Raw genomic sequence first — 25,308 nt, 5'->3', positions numbered from 1 at the left:
ACAAGGGTCAGGGCTTCAAATAAATGGGAAGTTTTTCAGGCAGGGAAGAGAATAGATGAGCTAGAGAAAATAACTATGTTACTGCAGATAAACAAGTGAGGGTCATAGCCCTAAGACACAGGTCAATTAAAAGCCTGAGAATTAATGAGAAGATAATATAACACCCTGCCTCCATTCCTTACTACCATACCCGCAGGACTCCTGAATAAGAGAAGCAGATTTCAGCCAAGAAGACAGCAACATAGAGACAATCTGAGGACGAGTTGCACTTAGGAAAACCCAAAGTCAAGAGGAGAGAAAATAAGAAGGCCACTAGGAGAACTAGAATTCTTCTCCAGATTCTGGCCAGATTAACATAAATCCTCAGATTAAAGGCCTATATATGTTACTCTGTATTACCCAAAATAATACATATAGCTTTCCAGGGATAAATATCTCCACTAACAGATAAAAACAAACAAGTAAAAACCATACTTAGGTACATATTCCGAGTGCAGAGAAACAATATGAAGGAGAACATTTTTAAAGAAACTGAAGTAAAAATATTACCTTCCCTGTAGAGGAACAAGGATAAGAATTAATATAGATCTCTTCTCAGACACTGTGCAAGCAAGAAGAAGGGGGAGTATAACACTTAAAGTGTTCAAAGAAAAATATACCCACTTGGAACTCTACATAAGGCAAAATTATTCTTCAGTAGTAAAAAGGGAATACTTCCTCATACAAAACAATATTCCAACCTTGAAGGAACTCACTGCCAATAGACATGCCCTTAAAAAATGTTAAGAGAGCTTATTCATGAAGAAGGTAAATGATGTAAGTCAGAAACTTAGATCAACATAAAGAAAAGAACAGAGTAGAAAAGAAATAAATGGACATCAAAAATATTTTTATTTTTCTCATTCATTATCAATTAATTTAAAAGATCATCGTGTTATACTGGGTTAGGGAAATGAATGCCATCAGTGTTGAAAGGAGCAGAACAAAAGATTCTATTATAAGTAGGAAGAGGGGAGGGGAAGGGAATGTAAAAATGAATTAAGATGTATTATGTCCATGTACCACCCCCCAAGGAATGTAAACATTCTGTACTGCAAACAGGTATGAATAAAATTTAAAAGAGACATGTGCTACATATGAAGCAGGATAGCATATTTTGAAAGTGGACTTAGATTAATTTAACATTTATATTATAAACTCTAGGATAACTATAAATATTTTAAAGGCAAAATTGGTATATTAAGTGAAAAAATTGAAGTATATAAAATACTAAATTAAAAATAACGAAACACAAAATGAAGAAAGCCAAATGCAATGAATAAAAAAGTTTTACATATGGTTGTTATTAATCAAGATATATCAATTTACTCTAAATGTGACTGGCCTAAGTACAGCAGTTAAAAGACAGATTGACAGATTAGATTAAAAATAAACCCAGGAATCATCCATAAAATGGTTATATTTTCTGTCTGTATATAAAGCCATTCTGATAGCTAAAAGTAGAAAGATGTGCCATCCTAACACTAATTCGAAAACAGTTGCAGCAAGCTGAATTCTGAACCAAGAAGATTATAAAGGATAAAGAGAGACATTACATAATGATATCAATTCTCTAAGGAGACAAAATATATCATAAATGTACATATACATAACAAAAGGGCACCAAAATATATGATGCCCAAACTGGTAGAAGTAAAAAGGTACAGAGACAAATCTATTAGAGTTTAACATTTTAATGTCCTTTCAGTAATTGGTAGATTAAACATGCAGAATGTCAATAAGAATGTAGAGGAAGTGAACAGAATTATCAATCACTTTATCTAAGTGACATTTTAGACTAATCCATCCAACAACAGTGGATTAAACATTTTTCTCAACTTCATATGGGACATTCACCAAGATAAACATTCTAAGCCACAAGCCACACATTAAAAAATTTAAGAGAATAGAAATTACACATTGTGTTTTCTCAGACCATAATGGAATTAAACCAATAACAGGAGAATCACTGGAAAATTCTAAAATATTTGAAAATTTACAAATAACCCATAGGTCAAAGAAGAAATTTTAAAAATTTATTTTGAACTGAATGAAAATGAAATACAACTTATCAAAATTTGTGTCTTAAATGCATGCATTAGAAAATAAATATCTAGCATCAATAATCTATCACTTGTCTTAGAAAACAAGAAAAAGAAGAACATATTAAGCTTACATAAAGAAGAAAAATGAATTAGTTGTCTGTAGGTTCTTGGATTTGTCTCCATGTCTTCTCTTCTGTTGCATTGGTCTACGTTTCTGTTTGCATGACAATACCATGTGGTTTTGTTATGGCTTTGTAGTACAGCTTGAAGTCCAGTACAGTGATGCCTCTAACATTGCTGTTTTTGCTCAGAGTTCCTTCAGCTATTCTATGGAGGTTTTTTTTTTTTCTGATCCCAGTTGAAATTCAGTGTTGCTTTTTCTAGTTCTGTAAGGAATGCTGCTGGTATTTTAATAGGGATTGGCTTGAAACTATAGATCACTTTTAGTAATATCCCCATTTTAACAATATAAATTCTGCTAACCCAAGAACAATGGATGTCTTTCTGTTTTCTAATGTCTTCAATTTCTTTCTTCAGAGTTCTATAGTTTTCAATATAGAGGCCCTTCATTTCCTTGATTAGGTTGATTCCTAGATATTTAACATTTTTTGAAGCTATTGTGAATGGAATTATTTTCCAATTTCTTTCTTGTTGGATGCATTATTGGCATACAGGAATACTATTGAGTTTGTCTATAGATTTTTTTCCTTAAATTCTTTTATTGGTACATTTTAGGTATACAATACTTTTACATTTATCATTGGGAACTTATACCTTTACATGATGTATCTTGGTTCTTATTTTTTCCCCATTCCCCTGCCCTCTCTTCACCAGCTCCACCCTTCCTTATTTACAAAGACATTGTTTCCATTTTTTTCCTTTTCTCATATTTTTCCCTTTCCCTTCTTTCCTTTCCCCTACCCCTCCTGCCTATAGATTTTATATGCTACCGTCTTGCTGAATTTGTTGAACAGATCTAAAAGAGTTCTAGTAGAGTTTTTTGGGACTTCCGTATAAAGATTCATGTCATCTGCAAATATGGATAATTTGACATCTTTGGAAGGTATTCTCTGTTCTTAGGTTGAAAGGCTCCATATTGTTAAGATATCAATACAAATTGCACAGTATTTGTATGCTTAATTATTCAATATGGAATACTTGGCAAGCAAAAATTCTTCAACTGCATCTAATTTTTAAAATTAATTATATTGGTACATTTAAGGTATACAATATAATGGCATTCATCATTGGAAATTTGCACCTTTACATAGTTCAGCTTGGTTCTTATTTTTTCCCCATTCCTCTGCCCTCCCTTCAACCCCTCCATGTCTCCCTATCTACAAAGACTTTGTTTCCATTTTTTCTTTTTCTTATATTAATTCCATTCCCTTCTTTCATTTCCCCTACCCCTCCCACTTTCCCTTCCCCTTTGCCCCTTTTCTTCCTATCTCACATTATACCTTTTAGTCCTTATTTACACTTTCAGTTTCTCGCACTAGAGAAACTATTCGGTATTTACACATGTATCCTATTTATTTTACTGAAGAGTATGGGCTCAATGTACATCCATTTAGTTATAAATGTCTCTAGTTTCTTTTTTTTATGGCTGAGTAATACTCCATTTTATAAAAAAAAAAAAACACATTTTCTTTATCCAGTCTCCAGTTGATGGGTATTTGGGTTGTTTCCAAGTTTTAGCTATCACGAATTGTGCTGCTATGAACATAGTTGCACACATATCACTGTAACTAAATTTTTAAAAACTCTTTCATTACTCAATCAAGCATTGTCAAAAATACAAGATCAAGCTCACTAAATCCACTGCCTTTTAAATGTTCAGTAATTTCATCAAGTGGTGGTGATTCACAGCATTTGTATCCATTAGTGAATGATTTCAACAATATATTCATGACAGTTTTTATAATTCTGCTTCAGATAACTGAGCACCAGTATTTTTAATATGTTTGAAATAACAAAATAAATAATCAAAATATCCAACGTTTGCTTTAAAAAACCAATATACTCCAAATTTTTTACCTAATATTGTGCAAGTACTGTCCATCATGATAGAAACTAATTTTCTAATATTAAGTGGAATATTAATTTGACAGATATAATAGACTTAAAAATATCTATACCACGTTTGATGTTTTAGAATGCAATACTGTTTTATTAAAAGTCTTCTGAGACTTCCCTTACATATTAATTGGACAGTCTTTCATATCATATAACTTGTGGAAAATGAAGGAAAGTACTTTCATTTCTTTTCAAAATTTGAATAAATTGACCTTTGATATTGTTAATAAAGTCTCCTAGCTTAGGAGTAATTGTTGACCTAATTGAAGATTCTGCATTTGTTGCAGAACATACTTTATTAATTTTTTCACAAAATGCTATACTGAAATAATATCTGTATGTGTGTATAAAAGGCATTTTAGGGGCCAGGGATTTAGCTCAGTGGTTCCGGTGCCTGCCTCGCCAGCACAAGGTCCCGAGTTCGATCCCCGGTACCAAAAAAAAAAAAAAGGCATTTTATACATAGAAAAAATTACAAGCTCAAATCCTGTTTCCCAGTTAAGCTTTTTGTTGAATCAGCTTTATATGCAGCTATAAGTAATATAGACAGATCCTATGTACACTTTACCTAGTTTCTGCCAATGGCTACCTCCAGCAAACTGTAGTATGATATAACTAGGTTGTTGACACTGATACAAAATACAAAACATATCTATCATCCCAAAAATTACTCAAGTTGTACTTTTATACACACTCTCACTTTTTTCCTGGCCTCTTATTCCATCTCTTTGCAGTCACAACTTCTCCTTACCACTCATCTAGGTAACCACTGATCTGTTCTTTATTACTATGCTGTCTTTTCAAGAATATGATGTAAATAGAATCATAAAGTATGTTGTCTTTTGAAATTGTCTTCTTATACTCAGCCTAATGCTGGTGTCATAATGTATCCAGGAAGTTGAGTGTCTGTTAATCTACTGAAGAAGACTGGGATACCTACAACTGTCAGAAACTATGAGCACAACTGGAACAAGCATTAGTATGTCAAGTTTTCCAAGAATAGCAGTTTTCATTGCATTTGGGTAAGTAGACAGGAATGGGATTTCTAGGCCTTATAGCAAGTGCAGGTTTAATTTCCAAAGAAACTACTCTGTTCTCCAGAGTAACCGCATCATTTTGCCATCAAAGCATGAGAAGTCCAGTTGCTCTGCATTCATGTTAACAGTTGGTATTGTCAGTCAGTATTTTTTCATTTTAGCCATTCAGGTAGATATATATTTGTATTATAAAAGTTTTTCTTAATATTTCTGTAAATGCTGATTTTGAACATTTTTTCCTATGTCATTTTTATATCTCTCTGGTGAAATATCTGCTCAAATACTTTGTCATCTTAACTGGATTGTTTGTATCTCTACTTTTGAATTTGGAAAGTTATTTATATATTTTCTATACAAGTTTGTTGTCAGAAATAGTATTTGAAAATGTTTTATTTCAGTCTATTGTTTGCCTTTTCATTATTTTTGTTTTTTCACAAAGCAAAAATTTTCTAATTTGATGAACTTCAATTCATCAATTTTCCATTTTATACCTGTATTTTTGTTATCAAGCCTGAAACTCTTTGTAAAACTCCAGTTCAAGAAGACTTTGTGTGAACAGTTTCATAGCTTTTGGTTTTATATTTTTTTTAATAAAATGTGAGGTTTAGGTCAAGGTTCATTTTTATATATGAATATCCATTTGTTCCAATATCCTTGTTGAAAAATTATCCCTTCTCAACTAGATTGTCTGTACACCTTCATCAAAACTCAATTTTACATATTTATGTAAAATCGACTATTGTCATTAAAAATATGACATGTCTCTTCTAGGATCTCCCCTATCTGGATATCTTTGTATTGCTTTAGTTTGTCTTCTTTGGGTTCATTTTTTTCCTAGAAATCCTAGGAACAAATATACCCAAACCAGACTTCTATGTCTTTGTAGTTTTCTCAAGAGTGTAGAACCTGACCTAAGCTTAACTGTTGTTCATTTTGTAGGGTCAGAGGCAGATGTGCTCATACCTGATAGAGCCCCTTGTGAAACTAGCTTGTCCTGCAGTTCCTCTTCCAGATATCACAATTGGAACCAGAACACAAGATATCTTTCTTCAACTGTCTTTTTAAAGTCCTGTTCTCTACAAACTCTTCACAGAAGTCCTTTCACCTCCAAAATGTTTTATGCAAATGGTTTCTGGGGGCCTCTGACCTTAACAAATCTGAATCCTAAAAAAACATAACTTCGCCTCAAGCTCAGACTTCATGTTACATTCAGAATGTGTTCCTATGTTTCAAAAATGTCTCCAATAATGATGATTGGAGGCTGAACCAAAGAGATGAGAATGGAGATGGAAAGTCCAATGGTTCCCCTTTCCTCTGTTTTAGCTATCCAGGGTCAATCACAGTCTGAAAACATTAGTGGAAAATTCCAGACGAAAACAATTGTTAAGTTTTAAATTGGACACCATTCTGAGTAACTTGATGAAATCTTGCACCATCCACTCTTTCCTGCCTAGGACGGAGTCGTCTCTTTGTTCTGTGCATCCATGCTGTATACTCCACCCAGCCACTTGTCACTTAGTGTCTGTCTCTGTTAGCAGGTCAACTGTCCTAGTATTACAGTACTTATGTTCAAATGACCCTTATTTTATTCAATAATGGTCCCAAAGTGCAAGAAGAATGATCCTGGCAATTCAGATATGCCAAAAGGAGCTATAAACTGTTTCTTTTAAGTGAAAAGATGAAAGTTGTCATGTATCTAAGAAAAAAATCATAAGCTGAGGTTGCAAAGATCTATAGTAAGAATAAATCTTCTATCTGTGAAATTGTAAAGATGAAAAAAATGCTAATTTTGTTGTTGAACCTCAAACTGCAAAACCTACAGCCATAGGGAGTGATAAGGGCACAGATATGAAGAAAGATGCATCAAATTTAAGTGTGTATTTATAGGAAGAAAGATACTATATAGAGAGAGTTTGATAGTACAAGATTTCAGGTTATCCACTGAAAATCTTGGAGCATATCCCTTGTGGATGGGGAAGGAATGACTACTGTAAATGTTGATATAAAAAATAAATCAAAACTTTGGCCCAGATTCAAACTACAGCATGAGGAAGAAGGTGGAAAGAAAGATCATTTTTGTCATTCTGAGTACAAGAAGCATGAGGTGATTCATACAAATATGAAAGGGGTAAGTGCAGTTGTAACTATGTTAAGCTGAATTTAATCAAGATAGACCCAGAGCTAATATCTGCCCTTCAGTGTATTAACCCCAAACTTCTCTTCTGATAACTATTCTCTTTTAAAAAATCCTCCTAATTACTTTTAATCATTTTCTACCATTAAGTTGAATGGATTTTGGTTATTTATAGGTAGTGATGAGAGAAGAACATGTATCTTTATTATAGTCAAATGTTTGGATCAATGAGCCTGTTGCTCTAAGGTATTATTCTAAAGCTTTTCTGATTTTTCATCTAGGATTTGCTTCTAACAAAATGTGCATACTGAGGCTTGGGGAACATAGAATCCAAAGCATACAGTTATTGTGATGGATTTAAAATTTGTTGACCAATGGTTCATAAAAATTTTTTAACTAAAACAATTCTTTTAAAAAAAATTGTAATCTGAGCACAACAGTGTTTCAAAACAGCTATATAGTATTTTCTCTACAAAAAACTTCTGCTTCTGTTCCTTGGCCTTACCAGTGTTCTGCCATTTCTTCCCTTATTCCTCTTGCCCTCCAGAGTTTTGGTACAGATGTTTGGTTTGACTCTTGTGAAATCACTTGGCATGAAATGTGAGAATTATAGACGGTGAGCATCTTGCTTTGCAATTGAGGTAACTGAGTTGTACAAATTTTAAAGGAACCTGTCCAACATCAGGCAGCTACCTAGTCTGTGGTTGATTTGAAATGAATATATTTTCCAGAATACTATACTGCCTCATAAATATGGATAATTACAAGTTAGCTAAAACATATTTCCCCTGGAAGGATAAATAATTCAGTGGGGAAAACTGAGATGATGTTAGCTATTAATTTGAAAATTGTTTTAAGACTACAAATGCAAAGGCTTGAAGAAGATAGTGCAAGAGCAAGAACATGTCTGTCTCAAATTGTATCCTCCCTACTCCAGCCATGGTAATCTTCCTTCCCTTCAGCTCAGGGGAGAGAAGGGATCTTGAATCCTGTCTTACCTAATGATCTCATTTGAGACTACACCAATAATTTTGAATATTTTCATAACCTTGTCCTCTTCAGAGATCTCATGTTGCATATTTGTACGGACTATGTGTTGGCACATTTATGCCAGGCAATAAAAGACTTGCACACACACACAGAATAAAAATTTCCATGTATTTTCACCAACATGGATCCTTTCAGTGATTCTTCCCTAATCTAAACAGATCTTCCCCAGGGGTTATTTTCCCCACCAGGAGTTACATTAATAACTAGGATTTTAAAATGGCAGTTTGTCTTACTAAAATATAAGGGAAAATATGAGGTTCCGCTTCTTAGGGCAACCAACTATGTAGGTCAATAAATGCTTAAAAACAAGAAATCTCTGTGTCTCATGGTTAAGTAACAAGTCCTGTTACTGTGGTCCTTTGAACCACCTAGTAAACTAGTAAATATCTATGGAAAGAGAGAAACATCCATAGAAAATAAAATAGAGGAGAGAAGAAAGGATAAAGTATCTGAGCTGTAAAATAAAAATGGAAAAAAGACAATATCATTGATAGTTTACCATGTGATGCACCTATAGTCTTATTTTATCCAACTGAATAAAATAGAATTTTATCTGTACTTAGCCTATGAAAGAAATGAAGTTCAAACTCTGTATTCAGTTAAAGTGCCATGCAGAGATAAGTGAAATGCTACCCTCCACATTTCCCCATCTTCACTGTCCTATCTTCCTTGGATTAAAGGAACAGTTTCCTAAGAGACCTCCTAGCTCTAACTCTTGCTGTCAAAGTAGCCACTACTCTGCAAATAGAGCCTTTCTAAAATATGAATCAAATGCCATCACTGTCCTCTGCTTGGATCATTCTGGTGGCTTCCCATGGCACTTAGAACAAAATGCTAATATTTTCCCAGGCCTATGAAGCCCTACGGATTCGGCTGTACTCTGTCTCCAGCCTCACACCCTGTCACTCTCTTACTCACTACCTTCCAGCCATCTTATCTTCCCTCACTTTCAACAATACAAAGCCTAAACCCAGCTCTGGCTTTTCATCTTGTTACTCCCTCCAGCGGGAAAACTCTTTCCCCTACATCAGGCGATACCAAGTCATGACCTGCACATCAGATACGATTAACCCACCTATAATTAACCTCTGCCTATTTCTGTGAATAAGGTTTTATCAGTATACAGACACTCCAGTCTCTTTACATACTGTCTATGGCTGCTTTCACACTACAATGGCAGAGCTGAATAGTTAAGACAGAGACTAAATCAGCTGCAAAACTTAAAATATGCACCAGATGGTCTTTTGCAGAAAAAAATTGCCCTAGATTATGATCTTGTTTCTTATAGGACATTTTCTTCTCAATAGCCACCTCAAAAAAGAGGCCTTCCCTGACCTCCCAATCTAAGTGACTCCTTGTCATAAACCGTATCATTGCATATTATTGTCCTTATGGTTTATTTATTAATTTATTCATCTAACTTCCACTGTAGAATTTGTGTTCCACAAGAGCATAACGTTCTAACCCTAACAAGATTTTCAGGTTACTAACACAATAATCTCCTGATAAATAGTTTTAATAAGTGAGTATATGATGGAACATTTGGTTTTTCTTACTACAGAATGCAACGTTTTCCGTTATATTATGATTCTTTCTAACAATAAAAGATGGTCTGGCCATAGGACAAAAGGAACAAACCAAGTTTTGCTCAATTCTGCAGTTTTAGTTCACGTTCAGTAGAGATAGGCATCACACCACCCTCAGGAAAGCCATAAAGTCTGTGAAATGCAGAGCACACATTTGTAGATTGAGCTTCAACTTAATTGGCAGTGCCACAGCACAGATCTATCTGTAACAATCAGGCAAAAGCATCTGGAAGCTTTCCATGGGGAAGAGATATCTGTTCCAGGTTAGTCCTAGAAAATGTTTTGAAGTATGTAGTTTTACTTTTGAGCTCAGCAACTTTGCTTTACTCTTTACAATATTGTCTGCTTCCACTGAAAGGATCACTACCATTATACTAATGCTGGTGAATCCAAAACACGCAGTTTAAAGTCGTCATGGTCTAAAGTTGCTGTTGCCTGAAATTCAGATATTGGAACCTAACATTCAATACAATAATATCAAGAAGCAGGCCCTTTGGGAGGTGATTAGAGTATGAGAACTTCTCATGAATGAGATTAGTGCCTTGGAAAGAGGCTTGAGTGACCTCTTTGGATTCCTTCTGCCATGTGAGGACACAGACAGCACCATCTATGAGGAATAAGCTTTCACTAGACACCTTATCTGCCAGCACATTGATCTTGGATGTCTTGAATTGTAAGAATAAATTTCTGTCATTTATAATTAACCCAGCCTAATGAACTAAGCCAAAAGCTCATAAGCAAGATAATTATCCATGCTCCTGATAGTCTTTTCCCTTTAAAGTTTACTCATTTTGAGGCTCATTTCTTAAATACTTTTATCTGCTACCAAAGTTGATGTTAATATACTGATCATGTAAATAAAGTACCAGAAGTAAGTCAGCTCATGTGGTGCTGCTCCCAGAGACTGCTCAGCCTAGAAAGCCAATTGCCTATACTTAGGTGGTCATTAGGAATAAGGTGTTTCAGACACTCTGGTGAGCCAAATTACTAACATTACCTTCTTGTTGCCCCTGAATATCCAATGTATGAACAAGCAATTCTTGCTTGGGGTCAGACTGGTCCTATTTAGTTGGGACATCTGCAATGCATCTATAAAGCTGTTAAGTGAGGCTACAGGATTAGCCTTTTAGATCTCCAAGCCCCTTGAATTCCAAAAGCCTATACCTTATGATAACCTTCAGAGACTCCAGGACAGTGAGAAAGTATATTGAGGATGAACATTGAGGTCAGATTGATGGGAACTGGAGTGGTGTGAGGTTTGTAGAAAATTCCTTAATTTTTTGAGACTCATCTCTTCTGTAGTTAATGAGAATTATACTGCACTAACTGAAAATAAAGCACTTACAGCTGTACCTTGCAAATAAACAGAACTTATTTTCATTGTTATTTTTCTACTATGGTCTAGTTTTAATGTATTTATGGTTAGTATGATACTATTTTGGGGGGGGGTTATGAAACCATTATGCCAGAAAATGGAGAAAACTAGAGATAAATTTCACAGAACTGGAAGCACAGGGAAGAGTTCATAACATGAACCAACAGAATGAGTTCATGTGTCAAGACTTACGGTGTTAATTAGCGCAGTTCCACAAATGAATTATGACCTCTTTTTGGCCTTAAATCAAAAAACCTGTTCTCAAAGGACATTATTATTAAGGATCCCTTAAAGAAAATGTGGGGTTTTTTTTTAATAAAATGGAGTATTACTCAGCCATAAAGAATGAGAAACTAGAGACATTTATAGCTAAATGGATGCACATTGAGCCATACTCTTAAGTGAAATAAATAGGACACACATGTGTAAACACCGAATAGTTTCTCTAGAGAAACTGAAAGTGTAAATAAGAACTAAAAGGTATAACAGATAATGTGAAATAGGAAGAAAAGGGGCAAAGGGGAAGGGGAAGTGGGAGGGGCAGGGGAAAGGATAGAAGGGAATGGAATTAATGAGAAAGTGAAAAAATGGAAACAAAATCTTTGTAGATAGGGAGGGGTGGAGGGGTTGAAGGGAGGGCAGGGGAATGGGGAAAAAATAAGAACCAAGAAAGATTATGTAAAGGTGCAAATTCCCAATGATGAATGTCATTATATTGTATACCTAAAATGTACCAATAAAATTATTTTTTTTTAAAAAAAAAGGATCCCTGATGGGGAAGGAGAGAGATAAGAAATGAAAATGTGAGTTAGCCTTTGTCTTTGAACTGACAAACTGCTCCTAGTAATATGAAACAAGATGGGATCTGTCTTAGAAAAACTAAAATTTAGAAAGGAAGGTGTAAGCTTCAGATGGGCTGCATCAGCCCAAACGTGGTTAGAGAGTGGCTGCCTTGTGCTAAGGAGACTTGGGATTTAATGCTTCGTATTGTATTTACCAACTTTCTTAGCATTGAAAACCTTTACTTTCTAAACTTATGCAATTTATTCTGTGTAATGAAATGAAGAAAATCATGTTCACCAAAATTCCTCTTAGGGAGACTTTGTATTTATTCAAAAGAAATTACTTTCTTTGGACTATGAGACCCTAAGGAAATGCTCAAGTAACACAATACAGCAATTAAAGTGTTCTGCTTAATGAAGGGAGGAGTTTTAACAAGAGAGAATCATGGAGAAGGAAAAGGGGCCAGTGAGGCAGGAAGATAGTAGGAAATAGAAGGAAGCAGTAGGAAAACTAGAGAATCTCTTATCAACTGAGTGGCAAAGAGAAGCTTAGGAAAAGATTAGAAATGCCTAATTGGAGGCGACATTAAGATATTTGTGCTGTGGGTGCAACAGAAACTCCTCCCTCTATTTTTCCTAAGCAATATTCAAGAATGCATTTTCATTGTTTACTTGGGCTTTTATGGATTATTTTGCAGACTTGAAGAGGTGCTGAGTTCTGTGTTCAGGATAGCATAGGGAGAAAATATTCCAGGGATTCATAACTGAGAGGACAGGGCAAGAGAACTAATATCTAAGTCAAATTGTCATATTTATTTAGAATTTCCCATAGTTTTTTCTTAAATTCTTTTATTGGTACATTTTAGGCATACATTTACATTTATCATTGGGAACTTGTATACATAATGTATCTTAGTTCTTATTTTTTCCTCATTCTCCTGCCCTCCCTCAATAAAGCTTTTAAAAATGCCTCATCTATACAATAATGTGAAAAATTAAGATCAGAGAGATAGGAGAATGGACAGTGTGACAGGGAAATTCAAAAGGGAGACAGAAACTTAGAAGGTTACATTCAGGGAATAGTTCTGCAGCCTTCCCAACATAAGGTCCCCCTCCAAAAATCTATCAAGCCCATTCCTTGAAGAATTTTATACTTTTCTTATTGAAGCCAGTGGTTTTCAAAAGAAGTAAAATGAAAGTCACATCTGTAATTTTTCAAGTAGTCAAATTTTAAAGATGTATAAATAATAAAGTAAAATTAATTTTAATAATATATTTCACTTAACTTGATATTTCTAAAATATTATCTTTTGCCTTGTAATTATTACATTATTATTAATGAGATATTTTACATTTTTCCACACTAAGCCCTTGAAATACAGTGTGTATTTTATACTCAGCATAGTTCAATTCAGACTAACCATATTTTAAATTTTCAGTGTTGGACAACACTGATTTAATGTGTCAGTGCTAAACACAGTTATATCACAGACAAGTAGAAGTAATTTCCAACTGGAACCACAAACAAATTGACAACGAATCCATGTTTGGAATATTAATTTCACAGCATTAGAATTTGGAAAACTCATACTTTTGCATTATGAATAAATACATTAAGAAAGAAGACCCAATAATTATTAAGTATTCCTACACATAGCTACAGAAATAAAGCATTCATTTATTATCACATTTAATTCCTACAAAAAACATCTACTGAAAGATCATTACTGAGATGGAAGTAATGGAATTGTGCCCAACGTGCACTTCACCCTTCTAGTTTGTCTCTCTAAAGGGCAGAGAGAGAGTGGAAAGGTAAAATCTATATTTCTTGCACTCCCTTAAAACTAGAGTTCTTAATGTGATTCAGGTTCCTCCAATCAGAGGCACATAGGTGAGATTTGGGGGCTGAAAGAGAGGCAGACGTTGCACGTGCCATTTCTGCCATTTTTGCTTGGCAAGCACAGGGACAGATTTTTCAGCAGTAGCATTAAATAGAGGCACCCTCATCCATTCTCTGCTTGTCCTGTTGAGCATCAGGGCCCTGAGCATCTATGTTTCTGGAACAGATCAAAGAAAATGCAGTTTGTCTCTTGAGGCGAAGGCAATCACAGCAGCATCTAACTATGTGCACTTTGTGGATTCCCAGTGATGTATATTAGGAAGCAATCTGCATCTAAATTGTAAGAGAATCTGGAGTTCCTTTGATGATTATGTTTTGCAGTAGCAATACACAACTCGTTCCTCACTGCTCCTGCTAAATTCTGTTTCTTTCTCTCAATCATTCCATAAGCCATGCCTACAGAACATCACACTGATCCAGCCTATCAATCATATCATCCTATTCAGACAAGGTGAGTAAAACATAACCAGCATGCTTGAAAGCTTGATACTACAGAGAAAAGAAAAAGATGAACATTCATAAATTTGTCATTTCAATTTTAGAGGTGCCCTGGGCAGGGATGTGCCATCATGTACCCTCCAGTGTAAGCAAACCCCTGTATCCTGCATCTCCTACCACCAAAAGAGAAGCATAACATCTGATACGCCTTTTTCGGTTCTGGAGGCTATGCAGTTTACATCAGTTAGAACTCTCTGGCATTTATATTATCTGAAAAACTTTCAACCTTTAGTAGGGCCTAGATGTAAAGTGCTGAAGTAGATACAGAATGCAGTGCAATCAATCCTGTCACTTGGGCAGTTTGATTTAGAAAACCTTATTTTATTGCAGGTGTCAATGGTAGGAAAAGATACAGTGTACAGTTTATGGCATATTCTAAAAGGGTAAATCACAACAGAGGCTTCTAAGGTCCTGGAGGAAAGTCATGTCATCTAGAGTAGGGAATTGCACATTTTGAAAAATCAGTTCTTGGCATGCTAATGAACCCTAGTAGAGATAAAACTGTTGACAATAACAGATACCGAGTGACCATGTTACCTAGAAATTTCCTTCATGAGTTGGATCCTATTTGAGACTCAAAGTCATGAAGCCAAGTAGGCTTGTAACAATCTGTTATAAGATTCAAAATGTATATCTGAGATTGAGTCCAAGAAGACCAGAAAGGACAAACAAGGTCCATAATCATCTAGTCTAAACCCCTATTCATCCACTGTTATTGTACCTGTACCTCCTCCCTCAATTCATTCCAATGATTCCCCGATAATCCTTGCATGGCCAGCCAAAAAGGCAGAAGAGGGACAACTATGGTTTGTGAATAGGATGGCTCATTGTATGGGTGCAAGTCAAAAACAGAAGGTAACTGCATCACACCCTCATCCAAGGAAAGCCTTAAAACACAGTAGAGAGGAAAACTTTTTCCCAAATGACAGAGTTTCTGGTGGCCAACCAGCTTATTCACTAGGTTAAGTGAGACTCCCAATATCAGAATGTATATGGGTTCATGAATAGAGGAAATAGCCTGTTTAGTTGAGGGCCTAAAAGGAAAAATATTGGAAAACTGCAGACATGAAGTCTGGGTAGAGACATGTGGATGAGTACATGTGATCCACATGAAGGGTGAACTTTGTACCACACATTTCTGCCCACTGGGAAGCATCAGTCTTGGGAGAATCACTAAATAACCAAGTAGACAGACGGACTCAGCCAGTTGGTCCAGCCTGCCTTTTTCAATGGCCACCCTTGTTCTGAGTCAATTGACACATCTGTCATAGTAGCCAATGGAGAGGCTATTTACCAATGTATGGCCCTAGATGCAGGTATTGCCGGTTATCAAGCCTTCTATAATTGCTGCCACCTCTGATTATCCAACAACGAGCTCAAGTATGGCACTATTTATCAAGGATACTAGCCAGTTATTTAGTGGCATGTTGACTACCTTGGGCTTCTTCCTTCCTGAAAGGCCAGCCATTTATTCTTACAGGAATAGAAATTTACTCTACAGGAGGGTTTGCTTTTCCTGCCTTCAAACCCTCAACCTAAACAATCATTGAGTTGGGGAGGGGTGCCAGATATTAGAATAACAAGCATGGAATCCTACTCTATAAAGCATTTAACCATTAGACTCACCCTACAGCAAGGAATGTGCAGGAATGGGCCTAAAACCATGGGATCCACTGATTGCATCATTGTATAATTCAGGGGAAAAAAACCCTATCTGATAAAGCACTGAAAAAGCCTGAGGATGTAGGTGAATGTCAAGCTCAGGCTGAGTACTTTGCTCAGATAGGATATTTTTTCTCCAGATGCAGTATGTGCACTGGATTGGTCTTTTAAATGCTTTGTCCCCAGTTGGAAGAATATAGGAATCCAGGACCAAGAAATGAAGCAGAAGTAATCCCCACTTACTACCACTCCCAGTGAGAAATCAGAGAAATTTGTGCTTATTGTTTGTTTTTCCGGGCTGTGCAGAGTTGGAGGTCCTTGTCCCCAGAAGGAGCACACTCTGCAGAGGACACATCAAAGGTGAACTTGAATTACAATCTATGACTGCCACTTGGACATTTTTGATTCCTTGTGTTCAGGGACCAGCAGTTGAAAATAAACCATCATCTTGATGGGGTCAAATAGCCCTGACAAGGCTGTTTCCAAGTTTTAGCTAGTACAAACTGTGCTGCTATGAACATGGGTGCACATATATCTCTGTGGTATGATTCTTTTAATTCTTTGGGGAAGATACCCAGCAGGGGAATAGCTGGGTCAAATGGGACTTCTAGTCCTAGTTCTTTGAGGTGTCTCCATACTGATTTCCACAGTGGTTGCATCAGTCTACACCCCCACCAGCAGTAGAGAAGGGTTCCTTTCTCCCGACATCCCAATTATCCATCAAATGGAGACTGGATAAGAAAATGTGGTTTTTGTATAAAGTGGAGTACTACTCAGCCATAAAGAATGAGAAACTAGAGATATTTATAGCTAAATGGATGCACATTGAGGTGATATTCCTAAGTGAAATAAATAGGACAGATGTGTAAATACCAAATAGTTTCTCTGGTGTGAGAAACTGAAAGTGTAAATAAGGATCAAAAGGCATAATAATGTGAAATAGGAAGAAAAGGTCCAAATGGTAAGGAGAAGTGGGAGGGGGTGGGGAAAGGCAAGAAGGGAATGGAATTAATATGAGGAAAGAAAAAAATGGAACAAAGTATGTGTAAATAGGGAGGGGTGGAGAGGTTGAAGGGAGGGCAGGGGAAGGGGGAAAAAAAGACCATAATATATTATGTAAAGGGACGAATTTCCAGTGATGAATGTCATTATATTGTAGAACTAAAATGTACCAATAAAATTAATTTAAAAAAAGAAATAGCCCTGACTAACAGAAGAGGTAGGGATGTTATTACACAATGCAAGCAATATATGTGGGATGTAGTGATCGAATTACATACCTCTTGGCAATCCCTTGTCCAATTGTAATTGTGAATGGACAAGCACAGCATCCTCTGGATATGATTACTAGGGAATCAAACATCTCAAGAGTGAGGGTTCGGGTAGCACCAGGAGGAAGCCACTGAGAACTTTAGAGGTGCTAGAGGTGAGGAGAACTTAGATGAGGCAGGAAATAATTAGTACCAGTTGTGGACCCAAGACCAACTGGAATGAAGGAGTATCCCCCATTAAGCTCTGTCTTCTAAGTTTCTTTTCAGGAATAAAGGCTCAAATATATTACTTGAAGAGCTACTTCCTGAGGATACATTAAAAATGATTCATCTAATATAAAGAATACATTATGGGAGACATGAGGATACAGCCCTCAGATTACCCCTTCAAAATAGGATTTCTTACCAATATGTGAGAAGCATGGATAGCTAAGAGACTCAATGTTAACTACTTAAGGTTTCCTCTACTTTGAGTCAATGTCACTCTTGTGTCCCACCACTCAGTCAATGACTAAGACCACAGTTTAATGTCCCAGCCATTTCTACCAATATTAGATTCTTTTCTATGCAGGCATTACTTCCGTGCTCCCCACTGGTCTGGCAGAGACTTTGTCTGATCTATAACATGGACTGAAGACTCATTTCCCTTATGTTGGCTTCCTTACTTGTGATAATCCTCAAGGAATCTTTTGCACTCCTATCTCCAAGACAAGCACTGCTTCCTGAAGGACCCAAATGAAACAAAGAGTTCACCTTTTCATAAAACTTATTTTCTGTATGAAGACAAATGAATATATAAACATGAAACTAAAATGTTAAAATATTTCTCATGAAGTAATACAGACGAAGGAGATAGTGAGTAATAGAGGTGTTTTGTTTTGGTTTGTTGGTACCGGGGATTGAACTAGGGACCTTGTGCTTGTGAGGCAGGTGGTGGAACCACTGAGCTAAATCCCCAGCCCTAGGTGTTATTAATGGGATCAGCTTGTGGTGTTTTAGAAGGGTGGCATGTGAATAGAGACTTGAATGAAACAAAAATATTTGAGTTATGCAAATAAATATCTGAAGATATTAAAAGGGTACATTTTGTCTTCTCCCTTATTCACCTGAGTGGATTCTCCAAATCATCAAATTTAGCAGTGTGTGGTTTTTTGTGGGGTTTTTTGTTTGTTTTTTTTTTCTAGTTACCTGGTATCCCATCTAACCAGGAACATCAAGATTCTTTGACATGGATTCCTTCATATCTCTTCTCTTAGCCTAAAATCTCTCTATTTGCTCTGACTCTCTTGGGGAAGAAGAGTCTGCTCTCACAGCCAACAGTAATCTTTCCATTTGTAACTGGAGACAAGCAATGTAGTGGTGTTCTCAACTGCCAAGAAGAAATTATGCATTTCTGCCTCCAGGGAACACTGCCATTTTCACAGAGTATGAATCAGAAACTGCTGATGCTTCATAAAAGAAGACAGATGAATCTTAGTGCCATATTGCCAAAGGACATGTTCAGTAGAGTGTTCATTAATTCATCATTTAGTGAGCACCTGCTTATGCGCCTGGTGTTAGCAGTGATAATAGAAAGATAGCTAGGACACCAGATCTTCAGCAACCTGTCTCCTTTTACAGATTCTTAACAGGGCATATACAGCACAGATAACACTCCAGGAAAATGGGTACCTTTGTCCCAACATAATGTACCATATCTCACCTCAACAATCATGGCTGGTTCACACTCACAGCCTCAGATGTCCTTTAGCCAGTTCAACTGAAGTCAAGACTTAAAATAACTTCTCTGATTTTTTTTCAATAGGTCTACTCCAGGAATTTGACCACTTGGAGTTTTTATTTTAGTTTTTTGGGGTTTTTTTAATGAAATGGTGAAAGGAGAGATAGAAAGATGATCCTAGGCATAAATATGTAGGTCTTCCAAAGGAGAACATTCCAGGCTTTCCTGGAATATTTATCCAAGGAGAACATTCCAGGCTTTCCTGTGTTGCCTTTCCAGCATTGTTGGCCTTTCCTGGTGCAGGGATGCCCTGCAACCAGAGGAAGTAAATACTATTGCTGCTCAAACCTTTTGGACATAAGAGAAAGGAAAAACAGGAATAATCCCAATGACCTTGACAAAACATGTGTAACCTCTTTGATCCACCCACCTGTTAAAAGATAGACCTGTTTCCCTGACACCAAATCACAGCTTCCCAAGAACCTTAAGAACTCCTTTTCATCCTAAAGCTGATCGTTTCTTCTGTTGTCAAGCATGTATCTTGCTTTTCATGATCTGCCAGAAAATAAATAAGCACACAGATTATTCTATGTGAAGTCCAGTATTTTCTATGTCCAAATGCATCAGAATTTAAATTCAGCAGCACTCTTGCTGTTGTTGTCTGGATAAACACTAAAGGGCCATCTCCACACACAAACTGACCACTCAAACTTGGCATCTCTGGTTTCTTTTTCACTTGTACAACTTCATCCCTGTTTCAGAAATTGTGATTTCCTGTCATTGTGGATACAATCGAAACTTTAGGAGCCATGGTGATGAACTCTTAGGATATCTTTATCCACTTCACAATTGGATGAATTATCTTCTTTCCCTCATCGTCAAGTCTGTTACTTGTTCAGAACCCAAATCTAGCACTATAAACTTTAAAATACTTCATTCAAGTGTATAATAATATACAATTTGAAATGTGTCCTCAGACACAATGTCTACTATGATCTTCAAAAAATTTCAAAAAGATTGTAACGTAAGCACAGCAGGAACTATTAACTCCATTTATGGAAAGAAATGTGGCACACATTTTTGTGAGTCTGCCAAATTCCAAATTTTCTTTTTTTTACTATTACAGGCTTTACCCTCAATCCACGTTGTATCATCCTGAAAAATCTTTATTTGTATAGTGACTTCTTTCTGATCAGAGTTGGTTGAATTAGGGAAACTGATCTGATTCAAATGGAAACACTTTGATTCCTTTACATTTAGATCTGAGACAGAAATCAAGATTTGGGGAGTGGAAAAACACAGAAGAAAGTGCAATAGGAAAGACAGGATGTGGTAGAGAAAGATGAAAAGAAGCTATCCATGTAGACAAAATTGAGACATTAAAGTTAAGAGCTTTTGTCAGAAAAATGGCCATTTGGATGGGGAAAATCAATTGTACACATTACAGAGAAAAACAGAGGCAAAAAATATTGAGGAAAAAGTGCTAAAACTTCCCAGTTCTGTGATATACTTTCTTTCTAGGTCTGTTTTTTTATTTTTGAGCTTTATGGGTTGCTGCTATCACTTAAAATGATGAATTTTTAAAAATTGAGCCTAATTGGTATCTATATTGCAATCAACAGGAAAATAAGATGTAAAGTGATTAAATTTATCCAAGATCACACTGATACTGAAAACTGAAAAATTCAAGCCAAAGTCTAGACTCCTCTATTATGAAGAATTATTCCATCTTAAAGACATCTGCTTAGATCAAAAAGTAATTAAGGATAGAGACATTTGGACATCATAATCAGAAGAAGACAGCCCCCAACTTGGAAAAGCCAAAATGTTTTTAATAGTTTCAATCATGCTTCCCAAAAGATATAACATGCATCATTTGAATATGGCTTTATTTTTAAAACGATTTTGCAGATATAATTAAGCATTTTAAATTGAGATCATGCTACATTAGGGTGCGTCTTAAATCCAATGATTTCCTTGTAAAAGACACAAGGAAGATAGACAGAGAGGTCAATATGAAGTCTGAGAAAAACACTAGAATGATGCATCTATAATCCAACAAGGATCAAGATTACTCACAGCCACCGGAAGACAGAAGAGGCACATGGAATGGACTAACCCAGTGCGTATTTTGATTTCAGACTTCTGGCTGTGAGATAATAAATTTCAGATATTCTAAGTCACCAATTTGTGGTAGTAATTTATTATAGTGGCCACAGGATACTAACACAATAGCAGTATAAATTAATATTTTAAAATACAGAATAAGAACTTAGTAATAGTCTAGGTTATTTAAACTACAAAGCCTCATGAGAAGGTTCAGGGTAGGAGTCACTTGATTCTGGTTCAGTCATTTAGCCTTTGTTTAAAACCTACTAAATGTGAAGGAGAAGTACCTTCTGGGGACACCGAGAAGAGAAGGCATTTGGCCTCCAGGAGCTCACAATTAATAAGCCTGAATTAGGGTTGAACTTATGAGGCCCAGGCTGCCCAAAAGTAATTATTATTCTTAAGTTTATTATTATTTTTGTTTGGTAAAGATTTATTGAAAAATTAATTGGTTTCTTCTTCCCTTTTTCTGCTATAGCCTCATCAGGGAAGAAATAAAACCTCTGCTTTTTAATCTTCCTTGTTAACACCAACAAATATACTATAGGCAGCTCCACTGTTCTCATCATCCTAAAATATAAGCAGTGCAATATTTTATACTCTGGAAAATCTCTGACTGCAGGAGAGAAGTAAGCAGTGTTTTTGCAAAAGTCTCAAGATTTTAAAGGTCTCCAAATAGAAAGGTTGACGGCTGTGCCTTCAAGAAGGGAAGTGAGTGACATAGGCTTTTTAGTCCCTTGGAAAAGAAACAGAAGAGGACCATGGTGACTGAAAGAGCACTGAGTGATAGAAATCTATATGCTCTTCTGCACAGCATTCCACAAGTAGACAGTACTCAGAAAGAAAGCAGTGCATATAAATTCCAATGGAGGCTAAACACTCTTCAAAGGACCAATTTCATGTTATGCTAAAATTAGAATCTGTGAGGGCATCCTTTATTTGTGGTTGGGTAAGTGGACTGTGGGACTTGAGCTTTTCCTCCCTTCTTTCTCTTTCACTGAAAAAGAACCTGTACCATTTAGAGTAACCAGATTAACATACAGTTGATTGGTTCATTTGCGATTTTAATGAAAAATTCAGATTTCTATAATGTGTATTTTATAGATAAAATGAGCAATATATGTTTTATATGTGCCTCGTGTGATGGCAACATCTCAGGGTGAATACATACCACTTGATTGCTTAAAGAAAGAATATGCTAGGAGGAAGGTATAATAAATAGCTCCAGAAAAACCTGTGAATATCTCAGGATGTCTCCTGCTTCTCTTAAACAAACAAAAACAGATTTTATCCATTCATATTCCCTACTCTCTTAGTACTTTGTGCTCCTAACATCATTGGATTATAAAAGTTCTCCAACACTAACCAACAAAGGTCCCCGTGACTCACCTGACACAGAGGTTGAATAAATTCAAGTTAATTCCCAGGTTAGACATGAAACATCTTCATCACTGTCCAAAACTTAGCTGCCCACATTTTCCTGAGTTGCATAAGCCCAGGCCCCCAGGAGAAACCAACAGATGGAAAAGAACTGACAGTGAACTTCTCATGGGCTTTGATGAGTGGGAACTTGGTGACAGAGTTAACTTAACTTAGAGAAATAAAGAAATATGACATTAGTCATCTCTACAGATTTTTGAATTGGTGCAAACTTATTATTATTGTATGTGAAAAATCTACACTTAGAAGAGCTCTTATGATTATTACTCAGAAAGTCAGGGTAATGAGCAAAGTTGAACAACGTCTACTAAAGACTCATCTTTAATCTTTTGTAATGACTTTCCACTATACTTAATAAAAAAGTAAAATACTGTATTACCTGCACATAGCTTTTAAAAAGTGATGAAGTATTAGTCAATAAGTTTTTTCTTTTTAGTTTTAGATCTTCTAAAAAAGCACATGTGGAATACATACTTCCTCAGCCACAACTCAGAAACAAGTACCCCACTGGCATCCAAACCAATTACAATAGTCTGAAGTGTTCTTCTTATAGTTACTGCCACCCCAGCTTCTCCTAGGCTCTCTCCATATCCACAGCTCAACTTACGACTGTGTCGCAGTAGCAAGCACTGGTCACTCTCTGATCATCAGCTATGTCACTCTTGACCTTGAGCTTGAATAAAAGTTAGTTTTCCTGCTGATTCTCTTCTCATTGAAAACACAGTGCTATAGAATTAACATTAAGACATCTCCTATTCACCTACATTTCTGTTCCCATATATCATCATCCCAGCAAGACTTGTTTTTAAGGACTAGGAATTCTGTGGTTTTCAGTGGATCTAAGATCTCAAGCTTTCAGAACCAAATCCTACCCTAGCCTTTGACTGGGATTACCAGATGAATTTATTTCACAAAACAGCTCCTGGTTTGAACACAGAAAATAAATGGCAATAAGATACTAAGAAATTTCTGCTTCATAGCCTTCTAAAAATATTCATTGGGCATTTATTGATCTGTTACTAAATAAATTTAATGTGCATATTTGTTATAGACAATGAATAAAATGGACAAAGTTTCTGCTACTACTGTGTTTTAGTAGGTAGGGCCAGATAACAAATAATAAACAAATAAATATATAGTATTTCAGATAGCAAAAAAAGACATGAAAAAGAAAAACAAAGTAAGGCAAAGGAAGTAAAGAATGCTAAGGGAGAGGTTCCAATTACATATAGGACAGTTCATGAAGGCAGTACAAGCAGAAGACTTTGCATCAGAAATCTAAAAGAATGGAGTCAACCATGCAATTGGAGAGGGGGTGTATTCCAGAAGAAATGAAGAAAAATCTCAAAGAGCCTATGACAGAACTGAACTCAACAAGTTGGAGGAGCAATAAAGAAGTCAGTGTGGATAAATTGAGTCATCTGGAAGAGGAAGGAATGGATGTACCAGGCCAATTGTTCTCCAGTGTGGCTGCACATTAGAATCACCAGGAAAGGAGAGACTCTGTGTGTGTGTGTGTGTGTGTGTGTGTGTGTTTTCATTTTTTAACTAGTGCCTAGATCCATCCACTTGCTGTTGTGATTTAATTGGTCTGGAGCCCAGGACCAGGGCATCAAAATAATTTACAAAATTCTACCAAGAGATTCTAATATGCAACAAATTTCAAATAGTAATATATGGTAAGGTTCCCCAGCACTACTTGAGTCCAGAGCGGTTCAGTATCTTTAACATAGTGAGAGATCAGTCAGTGTCTGTGTGTTGTTCTCCAACCAGTTGTGCTGTCTGTTTCTGATGCAAAGGAGGTGGAAAGTTGCAGTTGGGCTGGGTTGGAGGTTTATCAAATGACTGCAAAGGAAAGAGATGCAAGTGAGCTGAGACCTTGCAAGAGAGTGATTATAATGAGGGACTGTGGAATCTCAGCTGGAAAAGATGTTTGGACAGGAAAGGAGTAGGGAGCAGTGTTAGATTCAATGAGGGAGTTTGAAGGACAGGTGGTGGTAATCATAGAAATTACAGAGGGGATACAGTTAGTTGTTGGTAATGGAGAGATGGTGTGTGAACATAAAAGTGGGTTGTTGAGGTAGAGTGAGAACAAAAATTGTTGGCAGATAACACAAAAGTAGGGGTGGAGTCTTGGAAGGATAGTCTATATAGTTGCCAGAATCACCAAGAATTGTCATCAGTATTACCATAGTAGTGATAGTAATCTAGGAGTTAAATTATTCAGGGAATGGAAGGAAGTAAACAGGAATGACTACAAGTGACCACACAAGAAGAGGTTCAGGCAATGATATCTGGAACTTTGAAAGTGAAAGGCTTTTAAGGATAATGGAGAAAAAAATACAGTGGAAGCAGCAACAAGGAGTGAAGAATTACTCTAGCCACACGCCCATGTACACATAATGAGAATGAGAGAAGATGTCAGCTTATGAGGAGGCTGCAGAAGAAACAGTGCCTTAAAGGAGACCCAGGTTTCAGAGAAAGCACAGAGAAACACTCAATAGAAGAAATTAAACATATGGAGCTATCACCAGGGTTGGGGCAGAGGTTCCCTAGAGAAAGGATTTGGTGACTGGGAGGAGTT

The 25,308-nt window shown here is 36.3% G+C and overlaps 1 protein-coding gene across 13 annotated transcripts in view; it reads right to left on the bottom strand.

Annotated features, from left to right (window-relative positions):
- LOC101704620 (olfactory receptor 10J3-like) overlaps positions 1–25,308 on the bottom strand; it is a 475,677-nt gene that overhangs the window by 114,556 nt on the left and 335,813 nt on the right. For 8 of the 13 annotated variants that reach the window (XM_087190972.1, XM_087190974.1, XM_087190971.1 and 5 more), the window contains 3 exons: positions 22,674–22,875; positions 21,255–21,324; positions 19,606–19,730 (listed from right to left, as the gene is read on the bottom strand). The exons of 3 other annotated variants lie outside the window; for them this stretch is intronic. The gene's annotated coding sequence lies outside the window, so the exon portion shown is untranslated. 2 more of the 13 variants (XM_087190980.1, XM_087190979.1) reach the window with 2 other exon arrangements.

Source organism: Heterocephalus glaber, unplaced genomic scaffold (genome assembly GCF_053883595.1).
Source record: "Heterocephalus glaber isolate CG9 unplaced genomic scaffold, H.glaber_assembly_v1.0 deba00001561, whole genome shotgun sequence".
In the NCBI taxonomy this organism is placed as follows: Eukaryota; Metazoa; Chordata; class Mammalia; order Rodentia; family Bathyergidae; genus Heterocephalus; species Heterocephalus glaber.
Note: the sequence above shows the minus strand (reverse complement) of the source record. Positions and strands in the feature narration are given on the sequence as shown.